General features: G+C 41.9%; 1 long non-coding RNA gene across 5 annotated transcripts in view; it reads right to left on the bottom strand.

Annotated features, from left to right (window-relative positions):
* Nucleotides 1-25,777, bottom strand: part of LOC148221892 (uncharacterized) — a 185,725-nt gene that overhangs the window by 52,736 nt on the left and 107,212 nt on the right. For all 5 annotated transcript variants that reach the window (XR_015807212.1, XR_015807209.1, XR_015807211.1 and 2 more), the window contains exon 2: nucleotides 13,583-13,692. This is a non-coding gene — a long non-coding RNA (uncharacterized LOC148221892). The remainder of the gene's footprint in view (nucleotides 1-13,582; nucleotides 13,693-25,777) is intronic.

Consider the following 25,777-nt stretch of genomic DNA (forward strand, 5'->3'; position numbering starts at 1 on the left):
CAAATGTATGCATAAATATGCAACAAATCCCTTGCATCATTTGAAGATTTGCCTCTCATTTTATAAGCTGTGTTTATTACAGATTGTGACTGTAAGGACTTGGAATTACTTTCCAAAAAATTAACCTTTTCCACACAAACAGACACCTTAGTAATAAAAAAGGAATTAAGGAATGAAAGTCCCAGTTTAGTGCTACTTTTTCTTCAGGATTTTGCCTGGCTAGTTCTTTGCATTCCTTGGGAGTTCAGAATCAAGCACATGAGTCTGTCAAAAAGCCATTTTTTCCTTATTTCTGCCCAGAGTAAAAAAATTATTAAATGAATATATAACAGGAAAATCTGCTCCCACCGGGATATCAAGTCCAGCTTTGTAGTCATCAAAGCTTTGTCTAACTCAAATTACTTTGGCATAACTGTCAAAATTTGCTCTTCCCTGCTGATTCACCTCAGATGTGTGGCATTTTTCCCTTCTGATCAGCCAGAGATGGACCTGGCCAGCTTCACTCACAGGTGGTTCCAGCACAGACCTGTGCAAGGTGGGGCAGAACATGAACTGCTCTCCCATCCTCCTTGCCAGCCTCACACTCTGCTGAAACATCCAGAGAATATGGACATGAAAGAGACCCACAGAAATAGTCACAGAGGAAATAATTTTTCATTTTGAAAGAGTTCTCTAAGCATTTTCCCCCCCTCTCCCTTCTTTTTTTTCTGTTTTTGCTTTTAATTAAAAAAATTTCTGGTATAGTAATAAGTCAGTTCTCTTTCAAGCACAACCTCCTATGAAACTAAAAAGTAAAACACAGTTGGCAAGAGAGTTTTTCATTTGTATCTCCAATGTGCCAGTAAGAAATCCCCAGTGACTGCTGATCCATGTCATGATCAAAAACCCCAAAACCAGTGATGGGTTTTGGGATTCAAAGGTCTGTTGAAATTAAATAGAAACGACAGATGTACTTCTCTTGCATTTGTAGTTTTCCTCATGTCTTTTTTTTTTTTTTTAAATAAAGACTTTCTGAGGGTACCCAGTATCTGTTTCTCTGGCTGTGGTGTAAGCAGTTAAACCCAGCTATTTTTGTCCCGTGCAAGTGACTGGAGTGACCTGCAGAGTGCTCAGCACCACCAAGCCACATAATTCTATAAAAAAAGGGATATCCATCAGCTTTTGACCAGGCACTTTAGCTAATTGCATTAATAAGACTAAGTGAAATTCAAGTGCTCTCCAAAAGGAAGAGACATTTATCAGTAAGCCTCTGTAGGGCTGGAGGATGAAATTATTTCTGTTTTCCAGGTGACAGGGAGGGCTGCTAAGGGATTTACCCAAAGTCTGTGGTCCTGACCAGTCCCTCCTTGCCTTGCAGGTTTGGGGCAGCTCGAACCCCAAGGCACAGGTAAATGTGGGGTCTGTAAGCAGCCAGAGACTGTCAATCCTGCAGGGAACTGCTACTGATCACTAAAATCCAACTCCCAAAGTGATTCACGGAGCAGCAGAGCTGTGCAGAAAGCAGCTCGTCAGCAGCACCAGCAGAGAGGAGAATTCACTGTGAGGCTGCAGAGCTGAAACACTTCAAAATGCCAAGGCAGGATGACAAGCCACAGGCAGAGTTGTCTGTGCAGCGTTAGGATGTTTCATGGAGAACACATCCCACGCAGTTTTCCTGGTGGTGTGACTGCAAACACGCTCCTCACTGGCACAGCCAAGGCAGGGCAGGGGCTCCTGACAGGTTTTACACCAGAGGACCTTGGGGTGATCCCTGTGGGGATGCAGGTGTGGGTGGGTGAGTACCCAGTGCTGCCCAGAAATTATGTGGGCTGTAATTCTGGACTCGCTGGTTCTCACACAGCATCTCTTAATCCCTGGGTGCACCTGCTCTGGAATAAACTTCTGCAAAACTCAGACACATGCATTTAAAAAACCGTGTTTCTGAAGAGTCATCAGCAATACTTGGGAGGAAAAAAACCCCACATCTTTCCCTGATTTTAGAAAACTTTGTGTTGTTGAGATGGTTTTCTTCTTGAACATCTAATATTGATGCTTAGGTGAAAAGTAGCAGCAGGAAAAGGGTGCCAAGAAATACCATTTCAAGTCATGGGTCATAATCACTGGGAAACAGGAAGCTGGTGCTATCCTCTACTAAAAGGCAAACAGAGGGGAAAAGTTCCTTACTTTCTTTCACTAGCTACAAACTAATTTCATTTCATTAAACTATACTTTAAAACAGATGTCAATGGAGTGATCATAAATCTAACTCCTTGAAGACAGACAGTTGAGTAAGGCTGGTTTAAAATCACATAGGTTTTTTTGTAAGCCAATATATTAAAGGACTTCATTCAGCTGAGTGATTTTATAGTTTTAAGGTTATTATAGCAAGGAGTTTATGGCCTTCACTTTACCCCTAGACAAGCCCAGTATAGGTCAACACAGCTATATATTCTGGAGTTCCCCAAGTATAGGTATTTTGAGTATTTCTGCTTCCCTCCCACCCCACATCCTCCAAACCAGAAAATTCTATGCAATACTCGTAACAATCTCGACATCTCTGGCTCTAACCCCCTCAGAAATACTCTGCAGGAGACACCAGTGTTCCTGGCACTTACAGAAATGTGCCCGGCTACATTAGAGGGCCATTAAAATGTGCCACCTGCCCGTGTTTGCTGCAGGAGCTGCCAGAGGCACGGCGTGCTGTGACTCTGCTCTCGCCCGCAGAGATCCGTGTGACGCCTCGAGGCTGAACCCACTTTAGAACCTTCTGCCTGCTGAATGGATTAATTTGTACCGAGATCTAAAAGCCGTGGATTTTCCATGCCTTATCTCCAGAGTAAAATATAAGCTCGATATCTCTAATGCCTCAGAGAGGGGGATGCAGGTGGAACGTGCCCGGCATGGGGTTGGTGTGTGCTCCTCCTGCCAACCCTGTTTGCTCTTTCCACCTCAGCACCAGAGCCGGCAGCTCTCTGCAGGGCCATCATCCCAGTCACAGTTAGCAAGTCCATCTTGGTTTGGACCATAAATTGTCCCCCCTGCACCTCCCAGGTGTGGCTCAGCCACCGCTGCTCAGCTCAGGTCGAGTTTTGGAGGAGCACAGGTGGTGACCAGCAGCTTACAGCAAACCTCCTGCTCGTTCTGTGCCAAAAAACCCACTGCTTCTCCCCAGAATGAGCAAAAACCACTGCTTCTCCCCAGAACAAGTCCAGCTCTCTGGTAGCTTTGTCAGCTTCCACCTCTTTTCTAAAACTGGATCTCAATAAAGTAGTCTTGTATCCACCCTGTTTAATAAGTAAGTGCATTTTCTGTTGGACCAACTCTAAAAGCTTTGTCAGGAAGCAGTGAATGAGCCCAAAATTAAGCTATGAAATACACTGTATCCACATATTTCACTGTATCCACATATTACACTGTATCCACATATTTCACTGTATCCACATATTACCTGGAATTGACAGGTAACAATAAATACACTCACAGATGTTAAATGTGTTAAAACAATAAATACAGCCTAAAGAGGAAGAAAGACTTATTTTTTCCTTTTTTTTTTTTTTTCCTGGTCTCTGGACTCCTGAGATATAGCCTTCCTTTGAAAATGTTGGTTTAGAATTCATTAAGAAACAAGAGCCAACAATATCAAAATTTTTCCTCTTTCTTCTTGAAAACCCAATCACAAGTACTGCATGATTTTAAGGCATGAGAGATTTTGATTTTTCCAGTAATTCTCCTATCTAGTCATGTTGCTTTAATTAGCTATCAGCAGCACTTAATTTATTTCTAGTGTATTGTTGCCAGCTTTTTACATATCTCTCCCAACCTGTGAAAAAAAAATCTCAAAAATAGACCTACAAAAATTAATCTTCCTGTTCCCTGTGCAGAGATATTAAAATGGTAATTGCATTCTTTATACCTCTAAAACCTGGTTCTACTTCTAGATACTTATCTGAAAGCCCAATGAAATTGTGTGATAGCAATTGTTGATGCTACTTACACATTACTGGAAGTTATTGAGATCTGATAGTAATCATGATATTGTAAAATCTTCACACAGTGAGGCCATAGTTCATCAGTGCCTTTGATTTTTATACTGAAGGGTGATTGCCTGGACAAATAAACTCCACTTATTAATTCTTAGCATCATATTACCTCTATTTATTATAACACAAGAAAGAAAGTCTTGTCATTTCAAAGGTACTATACTCAACTGGCAACACAGCAATCTCCTAAGACCCCACACCTTAAACACAGACTGCTGACCCACAAGCACAGTGGGTCATGTGCTCAGATCCCACTTTACTCCTTTTGGAATTCACTTCCCACAGAATCCCCTCCTGCTCCAAGCCCACAGACTGCCAGGATGTGGCTGCAGGTGATTGCTCAGCCCTTGGAAGGATCAGACCCACTTTGCTTTCAGCCTTTTGGGGTTTCTCAGAGGAATTCTGTGATGTCTGGCAGAACCAGCCTCCCCTCAGCACTTGGATGTGTCCCCTTCACACCCCAAACACTCCTCCAACAGGAAGGGTGGTGAGGTTCTGCTCTTTGATATCAAATTATCTGAAGATTTTTTTTTCCACAGACCCGTGCCAAGAAAAGCTAAGCAACAATTATCAACAGCTTAGCTGGAGGCACCTTCCTTCCTTGTGACCCAGACAAGCTCTCCAGCAAATGGAGATCTTTTGGAAATTCAGTATTTTTATTCCAGAGAAAAGGGTATCAAAAAAAGAAAGAAGTGAACAGCTTACACTCTTAAAAACTCCTCTAATATTTGGATTTATTTTAGTATTGTTTGGCAACTTCTCACAATAAGCAGTTTCAAATGGCCTAAAGTAACTGCAAAAGAAATACTATTAAGAGATCCTGATGAGGGAAACTATTAAAATTGTTCATACAGTTTGCTCAGATGACTCTCCCTACTTCACTTTTGCAGCGAATAATATAGTTCCATGTTGTTTTGTTCCTTTCCCCAGAAGTGTGAATTATAGTCCTATAAATTCACCCTTACTGTCAATTAAGTTGAATGAGCATTGTGTGAGTGAATTAGGAAGAGATACAAAGCAATTCAATACCAGGGTTAGTTATGGAGAAGACTTTTTAAGGAACACAAATTGATATAATTAAAATAAATTTGCTTTTATATTCCTGAAGTAGATGCCCTGCAAAACAAACACTGGGCCAAAGCTACCATCTTTCCTCAGATGGAGGAAGCTTCCTGCTCTCTGGGATTTCAGAGATTTCTAAGGCTGGAAGATTCAGCCTACTTTGTTAAAGGAATGCAACAGAGGAGATAAAACTTCAGCTTTTTGTTAAATTTAGTTTTTCTCCCTAGCATCACCTTCTTTTTACAGAAAGAAACGAGTAAATAAAAAAGCCTTTCAACATTATTTTTATAGGCTGGCAGTAACCAGTCAGTTGCTTCTCTGAATTCTCATTTTTGCAAGTTGTGATGCAGTCATATGTCAAGACCACATTTAAAATCAATGTGCAAGGTGAGAAAAGCATTTTTACTGTTACAAAATCTCCCTCTCCCTCTTCCTTTGTGTCCCTGGAATAATAGCAATGGGCTCACCATCATTTTTGACTGTGTAAGGACAGGAGGGATGAATCTGAATGTGGACCAATCTCCTACCTGACAGCACACCATGCTTTTCCTCACCTTCTCCTGGGCTTGCCTACATTCCCAAGCTGAAGCCCCATTGTCTTTGCCAGACATATTCTCCAAATCAGCTTCCATTTGAGGAGTTTTCCCTCACATGGCAAAATTATTCTGGCTGGAAAACAGAGGGAGGATTTTTTTGTGTGCACAACAACATCATTGACAATTAGTGCCTTTGGCATCCCCTCTACAGAGAGAGGAATTTCACTCTGTGGATAAATAGAGAGCTTAGGTTTCCAGGGCTGTCAGCCCTTAACAAACAATAAATGCATGCACCAGTGTAGAAGGGAATATAAATCAGAACAACAACTTGAAGGTTCTTTCTTAATAACACAATGCATGTTTATCTCCAAGAAAAGAAGGCCCAGCAGCTAGCAAACACCACGAAATTCCCACACAACATGGCATTGTCTATGGCTCTTAGAAAGGTAAAACATGCTTGAATAGATGTTAGTGCTCTTAACACCAGAGGCCTGAATGCTTAGAGAAAGGCAATCACAGCACACTATTTCTCCCGAGGCACTACAAACTATTGTTCCTTATAATTGCAAGCATAAGATTTAAAAACCTTTTCATTGCCTTGATGAGTTGGTTTGCAAACTGGCAGCATACCAACCACTGGCTTAGGCTGTGTGACACCATATGGACAGTCCTTAAATCCCAAAGCACACGTCCCTCCACCCTCAGAGGATGATGGTGCCTTTGATAAAGGCAGATCGCTGGGAAGCCTGATTCCATGATTTACAGAATGCTTTTAGGGTGAGGCAGTTCTGCTCCCTTCAGAGAAGAAATTCCACCCCCCCCCCCCCCCCCCCCCTTCTCTCCTTTGATTTTTCAAGGTTATTATCTCAATGCTTTTTCCTTGGTACCAATTCCTCTGAACTTGAGTTCACAATGACTCACAGCAGGAGGCACAGAGAGAGCTACCACCAGAAGCTTTCTCCCTGGAGGAGCTTCACAATGCTGCCTATTATGTAGCAACTTGAAATGCTGGCTTAATGGCATACATCTCCTAAACATCCCCTTCTCTCATTTGTTCACCCCAGGGACCCCAGGCAGGGAGATGGATCTCCTCTCTCCCTATCACACCCTGCCCACCAGAGCAGTGTGTGGAAGCGTGGAGGGCAGCCAGGTTCTGGACTGCAGCTCTGGCTCTCAGCACTGCTGGGAGGGTTGAACTGCTGGGCACCAAGCCTCAGGTCAGCCCAGTGAAAGCCCTTAGGAAAAAACAGCCCATCTTAGAGAGGTGTTACATTTGGGGGTGTTTTCCTCAGTCGTACTCATCCCACAACCCCCAAATTCAGAGGTGCAATGCAGTGGAGAAGACACTACAGAGCTTTGGCTGTGCTGCAGTGTGGATTGAAAGCTCCTCTTCTGAAGCTTGGTAGAAGATGTCTCCTTGTAGAAACAAACCCCCCACAACAGAGGACCCCTCCGATTGCAGTTTCAGGTCAGCCATCCCTCCTTGCACCCCCACGCAGGACAGCACAGACACTAAGGATAGACAACCCTAAAACACTGGAAGGAAATCCACTCCCCCAGTCTCATTAGTGGTGACAGGAGCACAGACCATCCTGCCTCCATGCAGGCTGGCAGCCCTGCGAGCTTGAGCACAGAGCAGGCTGAAAGATACAGGGCCACTACAGGGGACTGGCAAGCCCTCAAACGAACCCACCAGTCATTCAAATCTATCTTTGTTTCTTCTAAATTTCTCTCTTCCATTACCCACGGCAGGTGAAATCCAGTACCATGCACTGCCTCACAAATAGTTATTCATTTCAAGAAATCTTTCTCCTGAATCGTTTGTTAGGGGCTCCTAAGGAAAACACTGGGTAATAGAAAGTGTAGGTGAAATGACAAGTTGAACTGATTGCACACAATAAACAAAGCCCCTGGGGCTCCAGTGTGCCACAGCTTTGTTTGGATGAACAGGATAATGATGTAAGCCTAGCAGTGGTCCAGGATTACAGGCCACTAGTCAGTTCTTCTGTTAAATTCACCATGTGATGCTGAGCCTTGACTCTCAGCTTCTTTTCCCTCGACACATTCACTTCTGTTATTCATTTGCTAGAGGAGGACCTCAGAAGAAGGTCTGTTTTCCTCCATAGATTCTCTGTCTCTCTTCTGACCCTGGCACCAAAATCCTTTGATAAATCTAATAATTCTCTTAACATGTGTCCAACTGTTACTAATAGCAGTTATAAGAATAGAATTAATTTTGCATTGTACAATCCCCTGGCCCATATAACACACTTTGCAGCAGTTGAGACATTAGTCACATTAAGCCCAAGATCATAATGGTGACATTCAACCCCTGTAATGACTAGACACAGGGTGCTGGTTGACTGCTTACAGCAAAAATTGTTGTTTACAAGGTACTGTAGAGATGGCAGCACTGCACTATTAAAAACATATTAAATTAATTGAATTCAAACAACCAGCCACAAGAACAGAAAGGAGAACAGTATGGAGCTGCCTTTACAGTTAGCATCTAAAGACAAATCCTCCTCACAAAGTGCAGCACACACACAGATGGGGCAGGTCCTTCTCTGGCTTTCTCTGTAACCTTCATGGGAGGAGACAAGTGGAAGTGCAGAAAATTGGGATCTTTTCTCTTCTACCCTCACCCACTTCAGCAACCTAAGAATAGCACAGATTAATTTCACCACTTTCCAGCCTGGATTTCTCCCCTCAGGGATAAGTGCCTGCAGAATGTGTCAGATGGTAGCACACCTTTCCAGACTGACAGGGGAAAGGTGAGCTCCTCCATGAACACCACACACACATCCAGGGGCTCTGAGACACCTGAGGGCTCAGGGCATATGAATGCATCCAGAAAGGTACAGCAGCTTGGCAAAACTCTAAGTCAAAACACCATAATATTGAAAAACCTATTAAAAAAATATAAAAAAAATAAAAAAGGAAAAAAAAAACAACAAAAAACACATAAACCTGCCTGATGGAGGGAGTCAAAGTCTTGTTGTGGAACTTTCTCTTTCATACCTTTCTCCTTCAAACCACAGATTATCTTTTCCTTCAGTATGATGTGATCACATGGCAGTATGAAGTGAAGTTTTCTCCAAAACAGCAGAAATTTCAAGCCTGGCTGCATGGCAGAGCAGAGGAACACATGCCCTGGCACAGCACTACCAGCAGTCTATTGGCAACAGGCAGCTGGATTAGGCATAAACCAAATTAACAGAGGGTGGAGAAAGAATATACTGCCTTCTCCCAGGGCATGTTTAAAAAATTCAGAGCACAAGGGATGAGCACAGCCAGCCACCAGCTACTGAGCTGTGCCCTGTCCTGGGCCAGATGCAGGGATATCCCTCAGTCCCAGCCCTCAGATTCCTTGGACTCTGCTCCAGTGTCCTGTCCAGCTGCTGTGCAGAAGGAGAAAGGTTCATTAGGAATTTCTGCCTTCCCTCTGTCAGACTCTTCTTGAAACTACTACAGCCCTGAGCTGGCCTGACACTGCTCATGTCTCTTCTGCTCAGCATAATCCCTCAGCTAATTGCTGTATGGGAAAGGCACCTCTTCCCAGGCATGAAGCACTGCTTGGAACATGAATATTTCATAAATGAATACAGACCTTTCAAAAATTATTAACACATTTCTGCAATCCATGTTCAAGGATTGCTGTAAAATAAGGCAGAGCTGTGCTTTCAGGGTCTCACTTTCCACTCTCAGACTCATCCTGACAGTATTTAAAACATGCAGCTACGGGCTTATTATGCAGTATTAATACAACAGATCTCAAGGATATTTATTGACTGCTGCTGCTAAGAAGCATTTTGAAATGCTTCCTTGAGTCCCATTAGATCCTCCACTAAGGTAACATTTCCCAGGAGTTTATTTGTATTTCAGAGAAGAACACATTGACCATGTTCACCCTTTCCAATATTTCTTCCAGACACAAGGGATTATTTACCAAAGCTTGCATGCAAATATCTCATCTAATTCATTTTGTTCTTTTAAAATGCTGGTTAAATAAAGCTTTTCAGGGAAACAGAGTCTGTTTCAATTTATCTTAGTTGAAACTGGGACTATAAATCTCTTCAGTTTCCTTTATTGATCTTAGACAAAATTACAAATATAAATTACAGCTGCTGCAAATTAAATGTTCTAATGACTGTGTTTGAAAGCAAATGCAATGGCGTCAATAACACATTAGATAAGACACTGTGAGAATAGCACAGAGCTACCATTCCTGCTGGAAGGAAAAGGATTTCTCTGGAAACTCACAGCCAGGGGCTCCCTTCTCCCACAGCCATGTTCTCCTACCCCTGATTAATTTATAAAATTAGCTACCCCAGATCTCCAGGACTGGCAGATGGTTTGATGCAGCCATCAAGAAAACTCATCAATTGTTTGATAGACACCATCATTTCAGAGCCAACAGCCCAAAGAGGGTTGTTCCTGAAAGTCTTTCTTATAGAAAAATGGCAGCTTTGGCTGAAATTGTATTGAGACCCAGAAAGTTTGTACACTGGACCAAGACAAGAACCCAGTACGGGCATGTGGTGCTGAACCACTGCATTCAAAGAGGCAACACATATTCCATACAGCCCGTGATGCAGGAGATAAACATGTCTCCAGCTCAGCTGTCCCACCAGCTCCCTTCACTCTTTATCTCACTGAAAGCACTGGTCACAAGGTCATGCTTTACAAGGGCAAATATCAAGTGATGCTGCTTCAGGTGCGATATATTTCTCATGAAGAAGCTCCCATTTCACAAAGCAGCATAATCATCAGTTTTCTACACTGCTGACATTTAGACCCTTAAGCACAAAGGTATCTGTTTACCAGGTCATGAAATTGCAAGTATAATATCAGTGGCTGTGCTGTGCTTGACAAAACCGTAAAACATTTCATTTTGCTGCCTAGTGAGCTTTCAAAAGCCTCGACACTGGAGAGGAGACAGCACTCGTGTTACCATCAAAGTATTTCAAAACACCTACTTTTCTGTCTGTGATCTGTGGACATGCATTTTTCCTTCACTCCCATTCTGCCACTCCTTTCTGATACAGCCAGCACTGAAAATATCCAAGAAAACTGATTCCTTTTATGCTTTCTTAAGTTTTATGTGATCACAAAGCCTCTCTCAATAAATATAAATGTGTGTAGTCAGGGTATTAACATTCCTACAAATTTTGTGAAATAGGCACCTTGGTAAGCAGACGAATGAGCTCTCCATTTATCCAGGATGCAGGGCACAGGCTCTGGAAATCCTGTTGTCTTTGCAGCTCACAGAACTAATTGCTTCTAAGCAGAATTGAGCTGGTTTGATAGACACCATTGATTCAGGGCCTCACAGCCATTAAAAGTGTTGCTACTGAAAGTCCTGCTTGTAAACGTACCATAAACAACCAGAACTGCATTGACTGTGAAACCACAAAGACTTTGCACTCTGGACCAAGCAGGAATTCAATACTGGCATGAACTGCTGCTCAGAAGGGCAGGTCTGACAGACCCTCCCAGCCTGTGAGCTGTTCCACAGATGGAACAGCTTAAAACAGGCAATAGACCCTGATTTTTGTCTTCCCTCATTGTATAACCTAACAAACAAACAAAACAAAAAAAAAAAAACAGCTGGAGCAGCAATCCTTGTCTACTGCTTGTTCTCTGGTGTCAGCCAAGCTGTGCTGAACAGAAACCTCCACAGACACCTCATATCACTGGTATCTCTGTGTTTTTGGAGGAAGAAGTGGAATTTTCTTTTTTTCTTTAAATAAAAGCATTCAGAAAAGTTTTCCAAATCCTTGCAATGATTCAGGTACCACTCTGTTTTAATGGTGAAATTAGTGGACGTCTCAATCATGTTCTAAACTTCCTATCTTGACTGGTGGACCTGAATCTCCAAGTGGGAAGCACAATGGCTCCTCTGGACATGGAGAGTATTTATGATCTAGGGAGAGTATTTATGTAAACTAGAATTAGTCTCTAACATTACTTTTTGTCCCTTGCTGTATAACAGTTTGTGGAATTTCATTCATGATTTACTTTGACCTTTAGCTGCACTTGATATTTTCTTATACCAGAACTTGACACTTCATAAAGAAAAGTTCACGAAAACATCAGCCACAACCTAAACACCCACAGGAAGGGCAGATCTCAGAGTGAACTGATAAAAACCATCCCCTTGCTGACAGCCTGGAAAGATCCTCTCTACTTCAGCCTCAAGCTGCCCAAAGCAGGATCTTCTGCCTTAACACCACTGTTTGTGCTGATTCTCTCTCAAAATCCTCAGGTCTTTTGGATAATAGTGGTGCACATACCTGCCTTTGGGGAGATTTTTCTCCTCTCCATTAACATGAGTGAGCCCAAGCTATTCTGCATGTATGCATTCATGCATGTACAAATTTCAGTGAGTATCTTCCACAGGAATATTCTGCAAAAATAATTTGCTGAATGCAAAAGTTCAGCTGAGAGAATTAGCAACATCCAGCAGTAATCTCAATGTTAAATGGCAAGGAGGCAATTACAAAGATCAGGTTAAATACCTTTCACAATCCCTACAAGCTATAAGGCTTGAAATGTGTGCCCTTAGAATTGTAACTCACAGGGTCTGGGTGACAGTGAACCAGAGTGGGGAGAGCCTGGGATCCCTGGCCCCTCACCTCCTGTTATTTGCAGAAGGTAAAAGTACACCCTTTTGTTTCAAGACTCTCATGGACTTTTGCCCACAAAACAAACATGAAAATGTCTTTGATTATATTTAAATATTTCAGAGAGGTGACCAGACTGTGGAAGTTTAATTACCTTAAGCCATGAGAGGGCAGAGAATTGAGGGCAGTGACAAAGAGAAGGAAAATAAGAAAAATGAACTTTTTTTCCAGGACAACGGAATGTTACTATTTATGAACCTGCAAGAGAATTAGAGCTGAAATAATTAGACAGAAAAAAGAGATTTTAATTAATGATGGTAATTCTTATGAAAGGAACCAGATTGCCAGTCCGGGAAACTGCCAGTTCATCTTATCCACAATGTCCATACAATCTCAATGAGACTATTTCAAAGATCCCCAGCACAGGACATTGTGCTGAGCTGAGAAGTTCAGTTTCTGATTGCTCATACATCTTGTCTTTTGCTGCAGCTGAACATTGCAACATGAATAGTTGCTCACTAAATCAATCCCACGGTACAAGCAGATCCTTAGACATGGGCCAATTGATCTCTAACAGCTTGAATCAGATTATAGCAGTGACCAAGAATCACAAAACCTACTGAAATAAATGTAAAGCCACTTAGGTTCAAATGGCTGCTGCACCAGGGTCCCAGCCTGAGGAATTTAAAGCAAATTGATCACCAAGTTCTTCTCATACCTAACCCCAATAGTAACCCTTAAAAAACCCCAGACCACAGCAACAAGGACCAAAGGGGGGAAAAAAGGAACATTTCATTCAGCTCATGCCATTTCAGTTAAGTTCTGATCATTCTGTTTAGATATATCAGCCCTTCATCCCAGTCCTGATGAGCATCATAGCTGTGGGAGACAGCAGATATCACATTTTGCAAGGAGAAGCAGCTGCAAAATTTGTTCCCAAACTGGAAGGTGAGGAGGAAGTTGGGGTTTTCTTAGTAATTGATAACAAAATCCTGGAGTAATGAAACATCAGCAGAAGCCTTGCACCATCTACCTTTGCATTCTGTTCTCCATGCTTCTGCAGCTGGTTGGAGAATTCCACCTCCAAGAAGTTCTGAGCAGACTAACAGATTTGGGGTTCAAGTTCCCTGGTAAAAGGACAACTAGCCTAGGTTGTCCCTGAAATTTGATTTCTAGTCCCCACTGGCTTAGCAACACAGCTGCCTTAAACGGAACACCTTGCTGTGGTTCTCATAACATCCTGTGGCAAAGACAGCAATGATTTTCACTACTTGAGCCTAATATGAAATAGATTAAGTCACATGTATCAAATTCACTTTAACATGAGTATTTCTATTACCTGGGTCAGAGAGTCTGTGCAGTCACTCTTCAAAACCCGCTGTTATTAATTCAGCAATTACAGCTTTATGGTGGCAGGAAATCCTCGGTGTTTGAGCTGGGACTGGAAAGCTGTAATTCCGAATGGGACATGACATGAATTACTGGATTGCTGTAATTTTTCAGCTTTTCATGCATTTTCACTGCATATATTAAAAATACAGCAAGTAATTCACTTTTAATTATGCAAATTCAAAGACAGTAAGACAAGAGATGGATGAGTTTTTAAATGCCTGCTCTGCCTGGCCACCTGGGGTTAGAACAGAAAATCCACCAGCTAATCAGGTAACCTGGCCCACCATGCTCCTGCTTGCCTGAGTGTACAAAAAATTACCTCTTTTTGTATTCTGCACCATCACAAGAGCACAGGAAATTAATTTCCAGACAGGGAAAGCTGGGCAGAGGCAACCTGCCTTTCCCCTTCCCTTAGGTGTTTAAGGACAGCTGATACACAACTGTCCTCACATCTGACATCCCATAAAACCTCAGAGGCTTTCAGGCTTTCAACATGCTCTCTAATTTGGCCATTCTCATCCTCAGCCACCATTTCTCAATGAAAGGAAAAATTTGCCCAATACAGATATCAAAAGGAACTTTTAACAAGAATATTCAAACCAGGGCCATGGTGTGCATCAGCTCTCTACTATTCTGCATCTCTATCCTTGGCTTCTTTTCTGTTTCTTAGCAAAATCTCTGGCTGCAGCCAGCTTTTATATGCATGAGTCCATACACAGGCCTGTGAGCCTGTTACACGTGTCTCAAAGACATTGCTAAATTGTAAGATAGCAAGTGTAAGTGCAATGATGTCTTGTTAAAAGTCTACTAGCTGTATCTAATAGCTAAAGTGTTCAGTGTGGTAATTACAGAGGCGAGAGACTGCTGAACATGTGTAAAAAAGGAAATAATTGGAGTAGCAGTAATGCAAAAGCATCTCCAAGCCTAGAGCAATTGTTATTTTGCCCTCCTACTGATGTGCTACTTATCGAGGACACAGTGGTTAGAAACCAGCTCTCTTTAATGAATGCTAAGTTCAGGTGTTTTCCACCCAGAAACCCCAAGGCTTCACATCCAGTACATACAGTTTAGGATGCAGAGGTAAAATTACTCAAGCACCTTATTGCCTCGCCCAGATTACATCTGCCTCTTCCCTGGGAGCACTTTCATGTAAGCACATTAGCAATGCAAATCTCCAGCAGCCTACTGAAAAAAGAGGGTGCTAAAGAAGGTGCTCACAAGACACTGCTGTGCTGAGTTCTTCACATTAATATTTACAAACCAAGTGGAAACTTTTCATTTTCTCTAATCTCTTCACTCTGCTTTCCCCATCCCATCCCCATTCCTCTCAGTGAGAGAGATCTCACTGCTAGTTTCAGTTTTGCTTCTTTAAAGGTGATTTCTCGCAGCTTCTTCAGCAGCTATTCCATGTGCTGGATTCTTTCAGTACTTGCCTGGGTGCCTATTACATGGAGTTTCAAAAGCAAAAATCTTCCTGAAGGGGAGTGGGTGGTTAAAGTGGTTTTTTTCTGTCATGTCCTTGGCATTGCTATTACAAATCTCACTCAGATATCGTATCTGCCCTGCAGCCCTGGAATCCAGCCTTATTCTCAAGCTTTTTAAAACTCATCACTCCATTTTGGCATACCTGCTGATCACAGCCTTCATAAATCTAAGCAGAACTGAGCATTGCCTTCACCTTACAGCTTCTGTAGAAACCTTAGTCATGCATTAGTCACTTGCGGTCTCAGCCACTGCTACTACTTTTAAAATCGTGTTAAACTCCTGCTCTTCACAGAGTGAAGCACAGAATTAGCTCACTTACCTGTTTATCTGCTCCACTTTGACAAAGATGTGTTTTGTTGGGCAGGGAAATGTCACCATTTCAGTCACTTACCAACACTATCCCCAGCCTGCTCCCTGATTGCTGAGCCCTGGGAGAGCTTCTCATCATGGAGCATTTCTGGCTGATGTGACAAAACCTCTGAACACTCTGTGTCTCTGTGAACTCACCATCAAAGCAGGCTCAGTCCAGGGAGCTAAAGATCTGAAACACTGCAGTGGGAAAAGCAGTTCTTGCTGTGAACAGAAGAGTTTGAACTGCCCCCCCTCCAGTCTTGCTAAAGGGAAACCTGATTCTTATTTATAATCAGGAGGAAATGAAGACCACAAAATGAGATGATGACAGTTTCATTAAGGATTTATTTTAAACTACAGAACAAAGCAGAAACAATATCTTGGCTTGATGGAGATTAAAGACTTGTGTGGATTCCCCCATTCTCATCTGATCTCACCATTATGTAGCAATGGTTCTCGTAACTTTTAATTTTCATTCTGCAATACATGTCTGCTGCCAGTTCCTCCAACCAAAGACTGTACAAAGATCAGCTTGTAATGAGAGTCAGTTTAACCCCACTTACTTTCTTCATGTCAGTGGTATCAGGGAGATCTCTCACAAACTTGCATGTTAAGTAAAGCAGTTAATTGTGCTGCTGTACCGGGTTTAAACATAAAAGGCTGCATTAGTAACAAGTTTAAAGAAAAGGCTTAGAATAGGAGTCCTGTAAGCAGAAAAAGGTTAGTGTGAGTTAATGTCAGCTTGTAAATAGAAAGCATGGCTAATATTTGGTTAAAAGATAAGATTAGAGCGTTTGCTATTGATTTGAATGACATACCTGTGATAGATAGAAAATAAACATTTTGATGAAAAGAAGTGACAGGAACACCAAGGCTGACCCTTTGTGTAAAGTAAGGCTCTCCTGAGCAAATATGGCTATCAGACTGGAAATATCCCTTTCTGGGCTTGTCCCAAAGGGATTCTCATGCAGTTCATAGAGACCAAACAGGCACTTCAGGATGCATTTCATCTCTGACAGAGGAGAAGCACTTGGCTCCAGCGTGGGTATCTACACCCAAACACTCAGCTGGGGGATATGGGATGGCCTCACATGCCTGGACACGGAGCCAGGGTTCGATTGCAACTTAGCATCCAGGTCAGTAGAAGTACTGGAGGATTTTTTGGGTACAATAGGGCATATAGCAGTTTAGCAGAGGGCTGGAGGGAGCTCCTGTTCATTTCTGGGGAGAAAACAACAAAAAACACACCAAAAACCATGCAAATAAGGAACAAAAACAAAGCAAAAAACATTGTGACCCTATTTTCATCTTTAGGCACCTGAATACCTCTCCTCAATGCCTGCTTAAAGCAAGGAATGTGGGTTGGCAGGCAAAGATTAGAGACTTTAAACTCACAATTCATTTCTCAGCAATTATGCTGTTCCCTTACCCAGTACAGACTGTAAAATGATTGTATTGTCCTGAAAGACTAAACCAAGGAAATAGAAGAGTAAGTAAATGCTTTCTACGTGTCTGTTGCCATTTCATTAAAAACCCTATTGAACGATAATGAAAGGTATCCATAGGTACAAAACCAATTTTTAATCTTTTTGTTTGTTTGTTGTAGTTTTAATGGCCCAAGACATTGTTTAAACAGCAAAGCTATTGTAGATTTACTTAGCTGATTTCTTTGAGTACACCAGGACCCTGATCCTTCCTACAATTAATGCTACAGAAACCAACATTAGGCACAAGTTACTGTGAAACCAAAGTGTATTTGTGCAGCAATAAAAAATGAAGAATTGGGACAATAATGAGCAACCAAATAGTAACACAGTTAAGGGTGCTGCTTTGCAGGAGACAAGTGACTGTTCTGAACTCTGAAGTGCCAATGTAATGAATCACAAGAGCCCACTGAAATGAGAGCAAACATATAAATTCTTCCTATTTCAATATGTACAAATAGCAAAGCAATTTGGGTCTGTTAACCTCCACAGCTTGAGGACAATATGTTCATCATTATTGTATAGCACTTCCCTCTTCAGAAATTCTCTGCTGATTGGTTTTGGTCTTTCACTGAAGCATAATGTATACCTGAAAGGATGCTCAATATCAGACAATGCTGAGCATAAAGAAGTGGAGAATTTTAGAAAGAAATAACTAGAAAAGGAAGCACATTGTTGCAATTCATTATTGCTGACTGTGCAGATTATGAAAACATGCAGAAAATATTTTGATTTTTGCTTTTGCAAGGATTTCATGGCTCATCCTTTTCTGAAGAGCTTAACATTTTTGTGTTTTTCTCCTTCATCTTGCACTCCAGTTTCATCTCTACATCTCCTACCTCCACAGCTCCACCTGAAGTGGACATGTTTCCATCTTCTCTGCTCTGTTCTGAGTCATAACCAAGTCTTCTGTCAAAGACACCCAACTGCCAGCATCTAAATTTGACTAGAAATCATTTGAGGAGCAGGTTCAGGTGGGCAGTGTGAGTTTGGGGAGGGTGGCTGGGCACACACACTGCAGGTGACCACAGTGACACTGCTCTGCCCTCTCCCCTGGGCAAGCCAAGTAATCTTTACCCAGGGCTGCAAAAACACCTTGGCCAAAGCAAATTTTTCCTACACATCCCTGAAGGATGAGAGCTGCAGTATCTTCCTGCTGCCACCCCAGCAAGGCACTTCAGTGTTACCCTTGTAGAAACTGTGCATCATAAACAAGTCCTGCATTAGAAAATCCCCTTCTCCTTGCACCTCTGAGTGCTCATGAGCTGCAGCCACACTTTGGCTCTCAGGACTGTGATTCTGAGCCTTGCTGGTGCACAACTTCAGCATTCCCCACAAGAGGCACATTCTGTGAGCCAAGATAAAAGCTTGGCTTCTACCCTGGGCAAGAATATTCTTCCTAGAAAGTGCTTTTTTGGTTTACTGAAAGTTTGGGGGAGCAAATATATTATAATCTAGGTATGGAAGTGTAAATAGTAAAAAATACCTTTCATTTTAGACCTGTCAATAGTCAATGGAGAGGCAGGAAACACCGAATATGCCCAGAATTCTTCACCAGGCAATTGAGTCTTTTAGGAGATACCCCAATACACAAACAGCCACTTGTTTAGTTAGAGGAGCAGAAAATACCATAAAGCTTAAGAAGCATTTTGCTCAGGAAATCACATCTTTCCCCATTTTCCAGCTGACACATTGCATTGCAAGTCTGTCACAGCACATTACCTCGGTGATGTGATGTAATGCAACATTGCTGATGCAACCCAATCTGATGTGTCTAATGTGATATATCAGGTACAATATTTGGGAAGATCCTTCTGAAAAGCATCCACAGAAGAGCATCTTCCCCCATTTTTGCCAATTAAAAGAGCCTTTCCAAAGAGTTGTATCACTTGCAGATAATTGCTTTTTCACAGGTAATTAGGAAATACAATTAGTTGTGGGAAAGGTTTGCTTTTCAGCAACTCACATACACAAAAAATTGGGAAAACCAATGATCATAGCTGACATATAACTGTGTTCCACAGGAGCAGGACCTGAGTGGGTGTTATTTACAGGGCTAGATTGTGCCACCATTAGGCTGATATTTTTTTCTCCCCCATTGACAAGAGAGAATTGAGGGTTTGGAGTTCTACGTTTATAGATTTTTATTTAGGGCCCTAAACTGGAGTTGTGCTCAGAGGGAAAATAACAGTAAAGTCACCCATTTGTCCAGAGATGCTTCAAAATTCCCATAAAGCTAGGAAATATCTATCAACCTTATGAACTCTTCAGTTTATAAATAAACTGGCAGATAAGTTTGCTAATGTCTGCAGAAGATAAATATCACCAAAAGTGGAATCAAACAAAGCTACATCTCTCAGCAAACAGTGGGGGACACTAGTGAATTCAGAGTGATTTATTCCAAGGTAGGCACTGGGCACTGCAGGAAAATTCAAGACCACCAGAAATCCTCTCCACTTGTTTCCAAACCCAGCTGCAGCAATGGAAAACTGCAGGATGTTCCCATGCAGAAGGGACACAGTCCATGACCCAGGCTTCAAACAGTCCAGGGTGACTCCACACTGAGAACCTGGCAGCAGAAGGAACCTGTGGGCAAACCCACATCTCTGCTGGGTCACTGGACCCTGACAGGACAGAGGAGAGCTAAAATACACACAGGCTTTCAAAACTGATTTAAAGGAGGCCTTCAAAGGAGGAGTCAGCACCTGCTCTAATTGTTTTCTTTCCATTTATCAGCTTCCCCTGCCCTGGGCACAGAGTGCTCCAGGTGCCTGGGGAGTGTGACCTGCTGGGGCCAGGGACAGCAGCAGGGTCTGGCACACAGACACAGCACCAGGCCACTGCACTCCCTGCTTGGGCTGATTTTTCAAGTGTAAAATGTAATTCAAATCTCCATAAAAAGCTATTTGCTCCCTAGTCTCAGGATTCATACACCCAGTTCCAACCATGAAATCCAATTGCAAAAAAAAAAAAAAAAAAAAAAAAAAGCAGCCTTGTGCTCAAAGTCTGAAAATCCTGCAAGAGTCTTCCAGGCTCAGGCTCAGCTGTATCTCAAGAAGCATCTGACCAGTTGTGTTTGTGTTTCTCTTCTCTGAAGGTGGCAGAGTGCCTTGGCTCCAAAAAGCCACACTGTCAAAGCCCAGCACACGCCCCTTGAAATCCCAGATATTTATTGGATATTTCTACATCCATGGAGCTCTTCTAACAAAAGAATCAAAGACAAGATTACGGAATTTTGAAAATTTGACCCAAAATGCACATGGCAAGTGTACAAATTCATGTCTGAAATGTTGAGCCCATGCAGCCCCTCAGGGCTTCTTCTCAGCTCTGGCCACTGATGGTATCACAAGCCCCTGCTTACAGCTGCCAGTTCAAAAGATTATTATTATTCCTATTATTCCACAGGCGCAAAAATATTTCTCACCCTTCCTAATTCACCAGTGCTTTCCTTGCTGATACAGGTTAGCTGATAGCATGGATCCTGAAAGATTAATTTAATTATCTGGACTTTCTTTTTCACTGTTTCATTTTCTCTCCTTGCACATGTGAAGTTTTTCTCTTTTATGGAAGCTTGTATTTAAAATTATCTTAAATCACTGAAGGATTAACAATGAGCAAAGAGACTTCCAAAGGTTTGAAATCTGGTTTCCCTTCAGGATAAAAAGTTGGATCTATATCTAAATTTTCCATGTTGCTTGAATGTGAAAATTTATCCAAATAATTTAGAACACAGATTGCAATTTCTGACACCAGTTTCTAGTGAGCTATTTCAGGAACAGCCTTTCTCAAGTTCTAATATTTTTCTAAATTAGGAACTGTAAGTGGAGTAAAAATACAGTAATTTCTGAGTATTCTAATCCAGAATTAGGTAAAACATTCAATTTTCACAATTTCTAACCCCTCAACTAATATTTTTTATGAGAAAACGTGCAATAACATGTCTTACTGCATTGCCATAAGTCCCACAGGTATAGGATTAGCTGAAAAAATCATCTTTGATTAAATAGAAAATAAGTTTTTAACTCTTATGATTATGATGTAAAGCTTGATAATATGATCTCTATATATTCTGAAACTTCAGAAATGAGACTTGTTATCTATTTTCTCATTTGCTGCATTTCATCCTTTCGTTTCTAAAAGATGTTAGGTATTTTTGAAGGCTTGAAATCGTTCTGAAGGGCCAAGAGTGATTTATGTGTTCCACCTGTGAATTGCTCCATGCACCCACCACGCTGCTATGCATCACCTGTCAGCTCCTGTACCAACCATTTTATCAGTGCTCGAGGCAGGACTTAAAAGAGCTTTTCCCAACCAAAACCTCCCTTTGGATTTTTCAAATTTTCTCTCCTGGTATCTGATATTATCAAGTGTGACAGCATGCTGCTCATGGGAAAAAAAAAAAATCCACCCCACTTTAAAATCTTTCAGCTGTCCCTTATATCAATCATTTTGTGCTTTTGTTAAATTCAGGCCACATGTCTGTGTCAGTGAAATCAGCCACTCCATGTGAAGAGCACGGTGTGGCTGCATTTATTTCTCTAAAGAACAAAGTTCACCTGATATTCTGCTTTACGTTGGGAGAAATGATGGCATAGCCATCTGCCTTCTAATTAAGAAGATGATTGTATCTCAGAGACCAGGAAACCTCATCTGTATCTATTCACTATCACATCTGTGGCTGGGGAAGGGGAAAGAAAATCTCTTTGCTTCTCAGGGACTTGGTTTAGCAGGAGTTCACTGACACGGGAGTCAGTTATCTGCTTCAACATCAGGTAACAGCACCACCTTCTGCCAACAAGTTACCATCTCTGTAGCAAATTGTTAGGTCCATCTTCCCTCTGTGATTTCAGTAGCTTTCTCAAACCTTTCTGATGTAGACAGCAAACTTTAGACATAACTTCTTAAGCCTATTTTAAAGCACATCAAGCTGTCCAGAAGAGACATAGATGAAATTATTGAAATTTACTTACAAAAATACAATAAAACTAAAAATTGTCTGGTTAAGCAAAACTCTTAAAAAAACACTTAACTGCACAATACCTAAATAAATCCTCAAATAATTTTTTGCTGAAGCAAGGCTTGAAATACCATTGCAAGATTACCAGTCCTGCTCCTGAACACTTCCATGGCATTTTCAACAAGATTTGTGAGGCCAGGCAGGACCACAGCACCTGGCTTAGCCTGAAAATAACATTTGGTTCCTATTTAAGCTTTCATCCTGTGCCAAAGGGGAAATGACAGAAGCAACAGGAGAGGAAAATGGAGCTCCCAGTAAGAGAGGCACAAAAGGAACAGGTCTCTCCTGCCCAGGTGGGAGCTCAGCTTTTCCCCCCTGTATTCCTGGAGGGGCAGGGGAGAAGGTCCCAGGCTGCAGGTGAGACCCTGCGTGCCCAGATGCTGTTCCTGTGGCACACACCAGGTGTGCTGGCTCAAAGAGCTACTGCCAGCAGCCCACAGGTCCACACACAGCAAGAGGGAGCTGCTGACAGGGCATGGGGTGATAGGACAAGAGAGAATGGCTTTAAGCTGAAGGAGGGAAGATTTAAATTAGGTATTAGGAGGAAATTCCTTCTGGGAGGGTGATAGGGCCCTGGCTGAGGCTGCAGGATGACTTGTCTCAAACCCAGCAATTGTTCCCTCAAGCTCTCCTGTCCAGGGAGCAAAAGCAGCAGCAATACATCTTCCTGATTCTTCATTTTTCTCTGATTTCACTTCCCATGGCTGGAAGGGCAAACACACCTGACCACGCTGGTGATCGAGAATTCAACTTTGGGGAACAAATACTGCTGGGAAGTCTTGGACAAACTCTGCTTTCTGACATTGCAGGCGTGCATAATGCTACAAGCAGCCAGTGTAAAACATGTCAAGCACTTTCATTGAAGTAATCAACCCTTTGCAGTGCTATCAGTGCAAACACAGGAATGAATTAGCAGCAGGCAGACTGCTGCACCTGCCAGCCACGCAGATGAGGGTGCTGAGAGATGGGGAGCACTGCATTAAGCAAAGTAACATCGCCATGTGCTGCTCTCGAATCCACTCTCCCAAGGGAAAAGTCAGAGCAGAGAGGGTTTGGTGATGGACTTTGATCATCTAGGGTTGTTTATCACATGAGCTGGAAAGTTTTTTCCATGAAATTTTGCATCATATTTGTAACTGCTCACTGCACAGGCAGATATGGTTTTGGACATGCAAACAGGGCCTGTCAGCAGGGAGAAGGCTGGCACTGGGAAATACAACACATTTCCAGGCAAACTGCTGTAACTACTCCTTAAAGCCAATTCTTGGTTTCTAATAATGCTGAGGGGATTTTTAATTGGATTCTGGTGCTTTCCCTCACATTCAGCAGCAGCAATGCCTGAACACTTTGCTGCACTAAGCTGGGTGACAGAACTGGGTAATGAGAATTACAGTGCAAAATGGGGGCATTAGTTCCTGGGAAGATAATTGAACAGCCTCTGACTGAGCCTTCAGAGAAATTCACTTCCCTTCTGCTCCATGTTTTACATATTGTTTTCCCTGTTTCCTCTTGAGCCCCCTGCCTCTGTGAGTTATAATCTAGGATGCTGAGGGGGTTCCACATCTGGTGTAAAACCATTGGCACTCCCACAGAGTGAGGATGTGTGGAGTTGAGTAGATGTACACCAGCCCACAGAGGAGGTGCTCCTACACCTCCTGTGAGATATTCCCATGAAATTTTCAGGGGAAATACTCCAAACTGTGTGCAGAAAGTCAGAGTGGGACTTAGCAGAAAACCTGCCAGGGAGGAAGCAACCTCTTAACTTTAGATATATAAAAACCATTTAATATGTCTTAATGTCTCCATCTACACTCCCTTTGTACTTTGCAGTCAATGATTACCCTGCCTTCAGCTTAAGTTAAACTTTTAATTTTTAGCTAAGCTTCAGAGGGGTGAATCTTACCCAATGTCTGATACAGTTACCCTTAGGAGCGTACTGTGATTTAACTGTAGGAAACATCCCATTTCCTGCCCAGATGGTCCCTCCGTGTGGGAGGCACACCTAGCTGCCACTGGAGCCAAGGGATCTGGGAGAGATGGTGTCACCAGACACACAGATAAAGAATAAAGCACTGATGAGTCAATCAATAAACCAGTAATTAGGGCTGCTTGGCAGGCTGGGGGTGTTTTGGTACTTTACTTGTGGGGTTTTTTTTCCTATGGATTTGAAAGAAGTTTGCTTATCTAAGTTTTAGAACCATTTAAATGAATCCCAGTTCTGTTCAAATCAATGAAAGTCTTGGTGAGACAGCTGTAATTTTATGTGCATGTGTTTTAGTAAATTGGAGGGTTTAGCCTTAAGGATTCACTTTAGTGTAATCTACTAAAAAGATAAGTAGAGACAGATGTAGTGTCTTATAAATTGCTGGACAGTTGCAACTGGAATGACAGCATTGAAAGCAACTTTATAGCATAGGCAGCAGATTTTCTGACTCAAAAAAAGTAGTATTTTACATAAATTGTTGTAAATATTTTATATTTACAATTCAAGGAGGAAGGGTGCAAGTAGGTTACGAAAAAAAAAATCCTGAGTAATTGTTAATGGTTTTATCTTGTTCTGTTGGTGTATATCCATAGAGAAATACAAGCTGTATTACAAACCATTTAACTAAATTAAATTCTAGTTAGCATCTGGGATCCCATCAATAAGAGTCTATATTTCTGAGGAGCCACAGACTGGTTGCAGTAATAGACACATAAAGATTTTAATAGGTAAGTAAATTTGTTTTGCATTTCTCCCGCTACCAGAACACACTTTAGCAGAGTAATTAGTGGTTAGATATCTGACTATAATTAAGAAAATTCTCTAATCATTAAAAATCCTCAAGAAAGAACATTCATTCCATCAGTAATGTTTACTTATTCTGAGGCACATTCACTCAGCACCAGAAATAGTTGTCACCTGGTTCCTTGCTCCACATAAATCTTTAATAAGATATTTTCATCACAATTAGAAAGTGATTTTCAGGGTCACCATAAATCTGTGATCATTTCATATGTCTTTAGACACTCAAACTGAAAAAAATAAAAGGAATAAAAATCAATGCAGTTCAGCTATAAATCCTCAAAAGCTGGGCTGTGTCATAGTTGCTTTATCTGCTAGTCCCAACTCCTTATTTATAAATCTCCTGACTCTCCTGAGTCCTCTTGAGGGCTGTGCATAGAATAAGCGACCACAATAAATCCTGAGAGATAAGCATTTAGCCCAGCCTAACCAGGATTTTTATGTGCAGGTTTTTTTTATGTTGGGATAACCACAAGTGTGACTATGTTGTTCTAAGCACCACAGCAGAGCTGCACACTGGGCTGAGCCCAGCAAGGTGGACCTGAGCCTTGTGGGTGTCTGCTCATCCTTCAGGGCTGAGGTGCAGCTGCATCCAAAGCTGGAGCTGTCAGCACACCCAGAGCTGAACCCAGCATCAAACCTTCTGCTGTGTTTATGCAAACCTATTTACTTCTGGCCTGCAGTTTGCCATTCTGAGCAGCTTGGGGACCAAATTCTCATTGAAGTCAGTGGAAGTTAAACATGAACGTGGGCTGGTGACACTGCAGTTGTATTTTGGAAACTACCAAGCAAAATAAATCTGGTAGTGCGTGACATTTCAATTTCAATGGCTGTGCCTGCAGCTTTCTCATTGCTAGTAGGTCTGAATCTTCCCAAATGCTAACTTGCCAAGTTCAACAAGAAACCTGTAAAAATATTAGGCCTATTTCTTTCTGATTATAAATAATCACCAGCAATAAACATTTCTCAGGGTGGAAGAAAAAGATTGCAAAGTCACTGTAAAGATAAAAAGCAAAGCTG

Source organism: Sturnus vulgaris, chromosome 16, assembly GCF_052056855.1.
Source record: "Sturnus vulgaris isolate bStuVul1 chromosome 16, bStuVul1.hap1, whole genome shotgun sequence".
Lineage (NCBI taxonomy): Eukaryota > Metazoa > Chordata > Aves > Passeriformes > Sturnidae > Sturnus > Sturnus vulgaris.